General features: G+C 41.5%; 1 pseudogene; it reads right to left on the minus strand.

Moving 5' to 3' along the window:
• Nucleotides 1–576: 576 nt before the first annotated feature.
• LOC147880134 (uncharacterized) lies at nt 577–2,779 on the minus strand (annotated as a pseudogene).
• Between the last annotated feature and the right edge of the window lie 7,773 nt (nt 2,780–10,552).

Genomic DNA, 10,552 nt, shown 5'->3' on the forward strand with positions numbered 1-10,552 from the left:
GCATCCGTAACGGTCCCTCTTGAAGATCCCACCTCATATCGCCGATGCTTTGCCTCCTCATGACGAGCATAGGGCAACAAATGCGGGTGTGGAACTGCATCCTGTATCAAATTAAAATGGGATCATAACTTGAACACATGAACACCCATAGGTATCTCAATCAACCTTAACTCTTTAACACTTACCATGTTTATGGTCGCATTCCATTCTCCATACTTTGAGATGTGGTTGAGTGTAATTTTGCGTGCACGATACATGTTTCCTTGACATCAATCACACATACATTTGATTTTTTGCTCTAACCACATTTCACAATGGTGGATACGGAGGGATTCATCCTTACTAGAGCTACTTCTTAAAGATGAAGACATCCTACAGATAAACAACACAAAAAATTTGTTCTTGCATGAGTTGTAAATGTCAAAACTCCGTGGAGCATCTAAAAGTGAGTCTAACACTGCATCTGTACTATGGAGCATGTCTATAGGCTGGTCTAAAATATAGTGTAGATGTACTAATAGATGCTTGCATGAACCTTTCTGAGTCAATGAAGCACAAAGGAAATCCCTACAAGAATCAGACCAAGTTTGTGCTAATCCAATTAGAAGAACAAAGAAGACGTCCAAATAATGCACGTAGAATCAAGCGATTCAAAGAAGCAACCTGTATAGGACCCCATGTGGGAAGCGCAGTTTCGTAGGGACTATACGTAAGCCTCTGCAGATTCTGTCCCTTCAAATCGCTCATGAAGATTTTTGCGTAAGGTTGGTACTGGCTCGGCATCGATATGGGCTCCGCTGATAACCCCGCATAGTCTGACGTGAATACCAGGCTCCGAGAGTCTGGGCTGAAATGCGGATGCACGTAACTGGCGCTTGATTCCTTGTTGTTGTTGGCGATCATCACCTTGCGTAGCCCCTTTCCGTAGGGATGAATCATGTATAAATCGAAGCGGAGTGATCCCGATGCCTCCCGGTCCGATGCAAACACAATCCATTCCCCATCTCGTGACCAATTTGGCATGGTATCCGTCCACTCTCCGTCTGTCAACTGCTGCACTGGTTCACCATCTTCTCCTTTCTCGGCATCCATGATGAAGAGGTTGTGTGCCCCGAGTCGAGAAGAGCGGAACACCAGTGCTTCCCATCCGGCGATGCTGACGGGAAGGCATTGTTCTTGGTGCCGTTCTTCGTCAGGAACCGGCTGCAAGGCTCTTTGTTCTCTGATTTATGAACGCGCAAGCGTGTTCGTTCCTGAATTCGACCTTCACATCAACGGAGCATACCCTCAGCTCTTCTTCCTTGTCCATAAAGAAAAGGACCGAGCTCAATAACAGTGTCGGCCCGGTCGAAGACATCGACCATGCAATCCCAAATGCTTTTCCATGCCCTTGGGTGCTACTAACCTGCACAGCACCTCTGGTCTTACCACCTCCATCTTGTGCTATTCTCGTGACGTGCACCTGATCACCTCCGGTATTTCTGTCCCACCAATCTCCGTCATTGACATCAGGATTGAAAGCAATCGACTTTCCATCGCGTGAGAAGGAAGCGAAATCCCCATTGATGCGGAGAAGGGACAGGCTAGGCAGAGGCGACTGCAGGTATTCCAGAACGTTTTCAGGTTCTTGGCCTGTACAAGAGCATTTGTGGAATCCCACCTTTTTGGAATCGGCAGACACGAACGGATTATAGCTGTGATATTCGCCGTCTACGGCGGAAGTGAGCGCTACCCTGCTTTGATCCGCCAATACAAAGATTTTGATTCTTCTGTGATCACTGTGTTCTGATGGAGTAGCCATAGTCAACCACTTCCTGTTCCTCGAAGCTCCCGGAGTAAAAGCATGGAAGCCTGTATGCGTGATTCTCTTCACGAATATCGGATCGGAGGGTGCATTCGGGATCTCAGCTTCAAAGATGCTCCACCATCCGTCGTCTGCCTTTCTGTGGAAAAAGAAATGGGAATCGTCTGAACATGAAGGCCAGCCCCCGTCCTTGACCAACAGGTGACGCTACGAACCATCCCCAGCCTTGAACATGTACAAATCTGAGTTGGTGTTGCAGATTTTTCCTTGGAATCCTTTACCTTGATCAGAAGCCACAATCACCCATTCGCCAGAGGGAGAAACGGAGGGGCTCAAGTCCGCCACATCCGGGGGCATGAGGCAATTTGTGACGCCGGTGCTAAGATCGGTTGCGTAGACAGCTGTCCAACTCTGCCCGGGTTCTGATCGCCGTCTCATGCCCACGTAAATCGCCTGGCCATTCGACAAAACCGGCCTATCCTGGAACTGTGCAATCCGATCCAGATCCGGCCCGTCCACGACAGGCAGCTCGATTGTTTTGGACTTCTTGTCTTTGACTACATCGAAGTATACTTTCGCGATGCCGTCCCGTTCAGAAACGAAGGCCAACATATGATCCGGCCGGGGATGAGGCCGAGTTGCGGACAGGTCCAATGATGCCCAACGACACAATAGCTTTTGTGAATCTTCATCGTCCACAAAGTGTCCATTGTAATTGACAGAGGTGCTATCAGTAAGCTTGCGTGGGGGATGACTGGCATTGGGCTGAGAGGGGGACTCGGGGTCAACAGTAATTTCAAAGACGTCGAAGTGGTAATGTGCACGCTGATTCGATGAGACAAGAATGGTACCCTCGAGCTGACGCTGATCCCTTACAGCAGAGTTGTCAAGGGAGGAGGAGAAGACGCATGAGCTACAGGCTATGGAATACAAAAGAAGAGCAAGAAATCTGCGAGATCCAAACACAGCTTCCATGGCTTTGCATGCAAATGGCGATGAAGGGATGCTAGATAAGTGGATGCCCAACGGTGTTGAATCGGGAATGACATTCCTTGAGGAAGGAAAACATAAGGGGATGGTGTCTTGTTGAATCCCACTAGTCTCTAGAATCGGGAAGGTAAACATCCGAGGGCCACTTTTTGGCCCTCCAAGGGTCCTAGTGAGTTGCTAATCAAGGCCATAGTTTTGAAGTTAGTTCATTTGGTCAATTTGACCTTGTAAATTATGGTTAGTATGAGGCTTAAAGGTGGGTTAATAGAAGTTTAAGGGCTTCTAATGTGTTTAGGGTTTAAGGTTTTTATTTGCTTGTGGAGGTCCTAAATGCTTTTGTGTTTCATCCTAAAGCTTTTGTCTTTTGTTAGGTATTTCTCTCTAAAGATGGAGGCTCTCTTTGTCTCTTGTATGACACCACATTTATATTACTCTTGCCAAAATAAGCACGTCCCCACTTTTATTTAATGGCTCATCCACCACACACACATACACACACACACACACACACACACACACACACACATACACCTTTTCACCTCTTTTCTCTCCTCTCTTTCATTCATCTATGTTTCTTGATATTCCTTCACCTTTACTTGCTTTTTCTATTTTCCTTTCCTTCCAATTTACACCTATTGTTTCCTTTCACAAGTTATTCGAAATATTTATCAAGCTATTTATACTTGGATTATAATGACACTCCAAAAGGCAGGGCCATAGTGGGATCCCCACCCTGTTTGCTAATCAAGTCCATCCCACTTCTTTCAGTTCATCTGGTCAACTTGACCACTTTAAGTTTTGGTTTAGTGGTTGTTTAAGGCTTTCTAATCTACTCTTGATGTGTTGTTAGGGTCAACTTTTTGCCCTCTTGTGGAGGATTTAAATGCTTATGTCTTTTATTGGGTATTTCTCTCTAGACACTACTCTTGCCAAAATAGCCACGTCCCTACTTTTATTAATGCTCCATCCCACTTTTATTTAATGATCCATTCACCACCACCACACACACACACCCACCTCTTTCACCTCTTTTCTCTAGTCTCTTTCACTCATCTACCTAGAGTACAACATCATCTTTTTCCAGTACACATGTCATCAATTCGTTGACACAATCCACTCTACCAATCACACCACATTTCTCAATAACCCCAAGCAACTTTACACTTAGAGTTATAATGACATTCCAAAAGGCAGGGCCTTAGTGGGATCCCCACCTTGTTGTCTATGAAGTGGCTCGATCCTATGACTAGTGGAGATTAATCCTCCATCGACCTCCCACCTTAAGTGCTCTCTAAGGGGCTTAGCACGTGGGAAGAAATAGGATGGGAATGAGAAAGGTGGTCCCATGCATATTTCTATCTTATTCCCATCCCACCATGTGCTAACAAAAAAGGAAGTAGGGATGGGTTTAGGTAGAAGAGAAGACATGGCATCATTTCATGTGTTTAGGAGTTGGGAACCATGTGGGGACAAGGACACTTGTCATCCTCCCATGTTTTGGAATCCCTAAAAAAGGGAAACACATTCTGGTTGCCAGGGTCTAGAGGCCATGGTCCAAGATGGGAGAAAAAGGTGCTATTCCCATTCTAAATCCATCCTAGACCATTTGGTCTAGGATGGGTGTAATGATGACAAAAAGATTCCCATTTTATGTTTGGGGATTGAAGTTCGGCAAGAGCCAAAACAGATCTTCATCTCACAGTTGAAGTACGCTGGAGAGATACTAAAGGCATTTGGCATGGTTGAGTGCAAGACAGTTGGCACCCCTATGGAGGTTGACATGAAGCTCTCAAATGAGGGTTCATCACCACTAGTGGACGAAGCAATGTATAGAAGGCTTGTGGGCAGCTTGATTTACTTGTGCAACATGCAGCCGAACACGCGGCCGGACATCAGCTTTGCGACTCGTGTACTAAGCAGTTTTTCCAATAAGCCCCGGGAGAACCATTGGAGGGCAGGGATGCGGGTGCTAAAATACATCAAAGGCACACTTGATTATGGCATCATCTATACCAAGGGCAACATCTTGACCAGATTCTGTGACTCGGATTGGGCAGGAGACGTGGACAGCAAGAGATTAGTGACAGGTTACTGTTTCTCACTTGGATCTAAAGCTGTGTCATGGGTCATCAAGAAGCAACCCACAGTTGCTCTTTCTTCTACCGAGGCTGAGTACAAATAAGCATATTTTGCTTCTTGTGAGTGAGTGTGGTTGAGGAGGATTTTAGGGGACATGGGTGCAGTGCAGAACAAGCCTATGCAGTTATCATGTGACAATCAGAGTTGCGCGATCGCAAAGAACCCTATGTTCCATGCTCGCACAAAACACATTGAGATTCAATATCACTTTGTATGCGAGCTCATCATGGATGGAGAGGTCAACTTGGTGTGCTGTCCAACTAGAGAGAATGCTGCGGACATCTTCACGAAGGCTCTTGGAAGAGACTTGCTGGAGAGGCATCTTCATCGACTTGGCATTGGGCCAAAAAAGTAAGTTCACTTGCGGGTGGACATTGAGGTGGGGTGTTAGATATCAATGCTCCACTCTCATGTAACTATGGGGAATGAGCTAACTCTACTTATAAGCCCCCCATATGAGGAGACGACATTTGAGTAGCTCGGTTATTTGGTAGGTCCTGGTTTGGACACCAGATGGGGGCCATGTGTGGCCTGATGGCTGGATGGATTCAGATAGAGTTGTTACATTACCAACTAGGCTACATACAAGTGCGAGAAGGCATCCCATGACTGACCATGCTGAGGGTAGATGGAGCATTTTCGGGGCAGCCCACTCTCGGGTTGCGGGGCCCGTTTGGAGCCCCAGATAATCCCGCATGGCTCTGGGCCACCGAATGGTGACCATAGGTAAGTTGCTCTATTTTGCACCATGGTTCTATCGAGTGGTTGGTGGCCTATTTTGGAATCGACCCCTAGTCAGCCATTTTGGGCAGACTGGGTTGGTCACCCAATTGGGTCTAACCGACTACGACTGGTGGCTATATAAGAGCAAGCCTATAAAGCCCATCATCATCACTGGCTATAGCAACCCTAATTCCTTAGCATCTAGCCTCCATCCTCTACTATTTCTAGCATGCCATCGAAGCTCCTCACACAGGAGCGCACGGCTGGGAGGCAGCACCATCTATTGTATTAGTTCTATAGTAATCAAATTTTTTATTCTCCATACTATTTGCTTTTTTCTCTTGCATACAAGATCCTATTATCTATTGAGCACATACATTGTATTGTACTCTTACAGGTTTCATGTAAAAATATGTGCATATAGGACACGGGTTCAATTGAAGGGAAATAACAAAAAATTCTAAACCTTACATAAATTTACTTACAATTTAGAGGCTTTTGAATTAGGGTATTGAAAAAATACGTAAGTTTCCATAGAGAAAGGGGTTGTTTCAAAGCATTTAGGTTTATAAATAAGCTCTAGATAGGAGGCTTTAATAATACAGTTTCCCTGAATGCATGTGCTATATAGGTTCTCAAGAATTGAACCCCTTGGGCTTATACTATCCTTTCATCATAGCACAAGATGTAACTTTACTTAGGATGTTTCCATAAAACTTACATGCAAACCAATAAATCCACTTGTAGATAGCTACAATGCTATCTAGCCATATACAATGCAAAAGGGCATGTAAATGTGGATACATTGTATCCAATTTTTTTTAGACATAACAATGGTTTTATCCGTATTTTAATACACACAGATTTTGGCCCCAAAAAATTATGACCAATAGAGTTACTTATCTCAATCTCTTTTTATATATTCAAGCTATTTTTATTATATGCTCTATTTACACACTATACAATAAATAAGGGCACATGTTGCGTTGATATATCGTATGTGATAACTAATTAGTTTTACCTCTACTATGATATACATAAAATTTCCCCCAAAATATTACAATGTAATATACGGTCAATCATTTCCTTCCATTGAATGGCTTCCACATTTGAATAAATGTAAACACATCCTTAAGGATAAAGGATTGTAGAACTTGAGTTAGAGAACACATTGCCAGTGCGAACATTAGGAATGTGCATCCTTAATGAGAATAAAGGATAGTAGAACTTGAAGTTTAAAATGATAATTGAAAGTGAAACTATAAAAGAGAGCTGATGACAGTTTTCTAGGAATAGCATGACATTACATCAAAAGTAGAGTTACATCAAAATCATTGTTAAAATATAAGAGTATTTTGTAATGGTGTTAATAAACACCTTTCCATAATTACAAGAAGACTTTGCAAAGTTACATGTAGGCATGCCTACTAGTACTTTCAGTCAATGGAGTCCTTTGCTTGCCACATATCTCCATTGTAAACATAACCATAACTACAAAAGAAAAGCAAGGAGCTTGAGATTATTTCTTGCAAATCTCTTTGTCAGTTCCTTATAACTGGTGCTTCATGTGGTAGACAAAGACCATAATGAGTGATGTAATAAGAAATCTGAATCAAAATGCTACTAGCTCTTTTCTAGTGGGTGTAAAATTTCTCAGTTCTTGTGCATTGTCTTATTTTCTCTTGCTTCTCCTTCTCTAGACATTTTTTCATAGCAAAATCATCTTTCTTATACTAGATCAATGGTTTGTTATCTCTCTTTTGGTCTTGCTAATGTGCTTGATTCTTAGCAATCCAATCTAAATTACTACTTATTGCTTTCTCCAATTAGCCTATGACTACAAAAAGATCCATTTGTATACTCAAAGGATACGGAAGAATGCACTATAGGTGAGATGGAAGAAGGAAAGAGGAGAAGAGGATGAAAGAAATGAAGGGCACAACTATAAGCAATAGATCTTAGAATGATGAGACTAGAGAGGAATTGCTTTTGCAACTATAAGGGTGGGAGATCAAGAGGAAATGAGAGAGGAAGTGCTTTTGCAATGACACAGGTGGGAGATTGCTAATGAGCAAGTAATTGCTTTCACTGTGGGAGATGGAAGAAGGAAAGAGGAGAAGAGGATGAAAGAAATGAAGGGCACAACTATAAGCAATAGATCTTAGAATGATGAGACTAGAGAGGAATTGCTTTTGCAACTATAAGGGTGGGAGATTTAGAGGAAATGAGAGAGGAAGTGCTTTTGCAATGACATAGGTGGGAGATTGCTAATGAGCAAGTAATTGCTTTCACTGTGGGAGAGTGCTACACTTGATAGTGTGAAGTGAGAGATGTTGTATATAGTGAGTGAAAATTTTAGAATAAAGTGAATGGGGATATGATTGATTTAATTAATATCAATTTCTTATCATGAGACATTTAATATAATTAATACATTGGTTTGAAAGATTTGGCATAAAGTGGTTGAGGATAGGTCCATATAATTATTATATTCCCATCATCCCATAAGTTAAAAATTTTCTCCTCGTGCACTAGCCATTTAATACGATTACAAAACCTCATGCATGCACACAATTAAAATAATTAAAACATTGTAAGTCGTTTCATTTTGTTTTTGTCATAAGAAATTTTGGCTAATTTAGGATGTTCAGGTTCCATAAGGGTAAATTTCTCTATGGAGAATGGGGATTAGACTCCTTTGATGCTTCTTGTGGAGGATGATGCCTTGGGTGTAAATTGAATCTCTACTTTTTTTACAGGCTGTCATGCTTTGGTTGTAGATTAAATCTCTACGTCATTTGACGTTCTTGCTTCATTTGGGTCAGTAGACCATAACTTTGTGAAGCCTCTGGATGATAATTTGATTGCCTCTCCTATTTATTGAATAAGTTTTCTCAGAAGTCAACATACCATCCGAACATAAAGGTGCTTGCACTAGTGTTGTACTAGCAGGTGATTGTGGAGCTATGGCCTTCCATAGTGTATAGTGACAAGGGAACACTACTACACATAGGCCCTATTCTGATGCTTAAGCACCAACGTTTAGCATGAGTGGGGTACTAATCGTCGATAATCAAAGCAGGATTACTTTGGTGTTGCTATATAGCAACTTTCGACAATTGTCACTATAGTTCATCACCAGGGTGAAGAATCTACACGATCAGATGATTGCAATTGGCATCACCATAACCAGCAAGAATCTAGCATGAAGGTGCATACGGATTTTCCAACCAAAGTACAACAGTCTTGTTATGGTGCTGAATACGCAAAACAAAAATCTACCCCTCAAGTTTGAGGATTTCAACATGATGCTTCTAGAGGAGGAGATGTGTCAAACGATGAGGATTGGAGAAGATTTGGCTTTCTGGACCAGATCAAAGAAAGGTAAGGGTAAGGACTCTGGTAACCCATCTTCTTCTGATGATAAAAAGAGAAAGAAGAAGATCAAGTGCTTCTATTGTAACAAGGCAGGGCACAAGCAGAATGAGTGCTGAAAGAAGATTGCAGATGAGAAGAACAGAGTAAAGAAAGAGTCTAGCAATAGTGTGCAGGTAGTACTAGTAGAGCTATTCATCGTAATTGAGGAGATTTGCACGGAGGTAGTTCATGTACCTATAGATGAACCGTGGATCATCGACAGTGGTGCATCATGCCACATGACCAGTCAGAAGGACTAGTATACCTCTCTACAGCCGGTAGGGAATGACATCCTGGTAGCAGTCAGCAATGATGCAAAATGTCCAACAAAAGGAAAAGGTACGATTGCTTTCAAGTGGGTGCGTCAATTTTACGAGCAAAAACCTATGAGCAAGTTTATCCGAGCGTGTTTTTCAAGAGATTTTTAAAAATGTTTTTCTTTAGGAAACATGGTTTTTACACTTTTATTTTCACTAGAACTAGATCCCTTTATCATAAAAATATACAGACTAGTCACTCATTCATTTTTACACAACATAATTTTCTTATTTAGAGACATCCCTTTGTACCCCTGTTATTACCTTAAAAAAGTGTTGATTCCTTTAAGAAACATTCCTCATAATCACTCTCAATGTAATAATACTATGCATATATAATTACTTATTAACACACTCTTAACACATTTATATCATATGGCAATATCTTTTTAGTGTTTTTATAGCATATTTATGGACATGTTTCTAAAGAAGTTTAAATTACTATAAATAAGTATTAACTTGGGCTTATATATCACTCTCATAAAATACATGTAATATTTAATACTATATATGAAATATTTTCCAAAATATAACTCCATAGATGTGCTCAAATGGGGTGTTCCGATCAATTTGAGTGGTTGAATGACTATATTTGGACATTGGATATGAAAGTTATGTCACTTTTAAAAGTGCTGTCCAAGGTAGTTTCACCAGCGAAACTACCTTGGGAGACTTGCTTCAAAGGGGTTTCACTGGCGAAACTACCTGGATGGCTTACTTCAATGAGTTTTCTTTGAAGAAACTCTTTCATGAAGATAGGCTGAGAGAGGGTTTTCAATGTCACCCCCTATTAAGTAAAAGTTATAAGAAGGATCATAAGGGAATTTTCATAGAGAAGTCTACTCTACATGTGGGTTTCTTCAAAAGCCATCCCATTATGCTCTCACCATTCCTACAGATTCACCTAAAGATTTTTGTATAAAATAGGCATTGCTATAATACTTTGCATATTTCTAAGTGAAACTATGTTTTCTTCTGATCGATTTTTGCCATATTTATGCATAGTTGGAAGCCTTTTTTTTCCTTCGCTCGGACGCTCGGAAGATTTTGCTCAGAAAATGCTCGTCCCCCTTTCAAGTCAGATGGAGTTGTAAAACAGTTATCCAATGTTCTTTATGTGCCAGATATCAAGAGGAACTTGTTGTCAATTTCCACGATCACG

Source organism: Dipteris shenzhenensis, chromosome 33 (genome assembly GCF_047967505.1).
Source record: "Dipteris shenzhenensis isolate YYH24624 ecotype China chromosome 33, Dip_SZ_1.0, whole genome shotgun sequence".
Lineage (NCBI taxonomy): Eukaryota > Viridiplantae > Streptophyta > Polypodiopsida > Gleicheniales > Dipteridaceae > Dipteris > Dipteris shenzhenensis.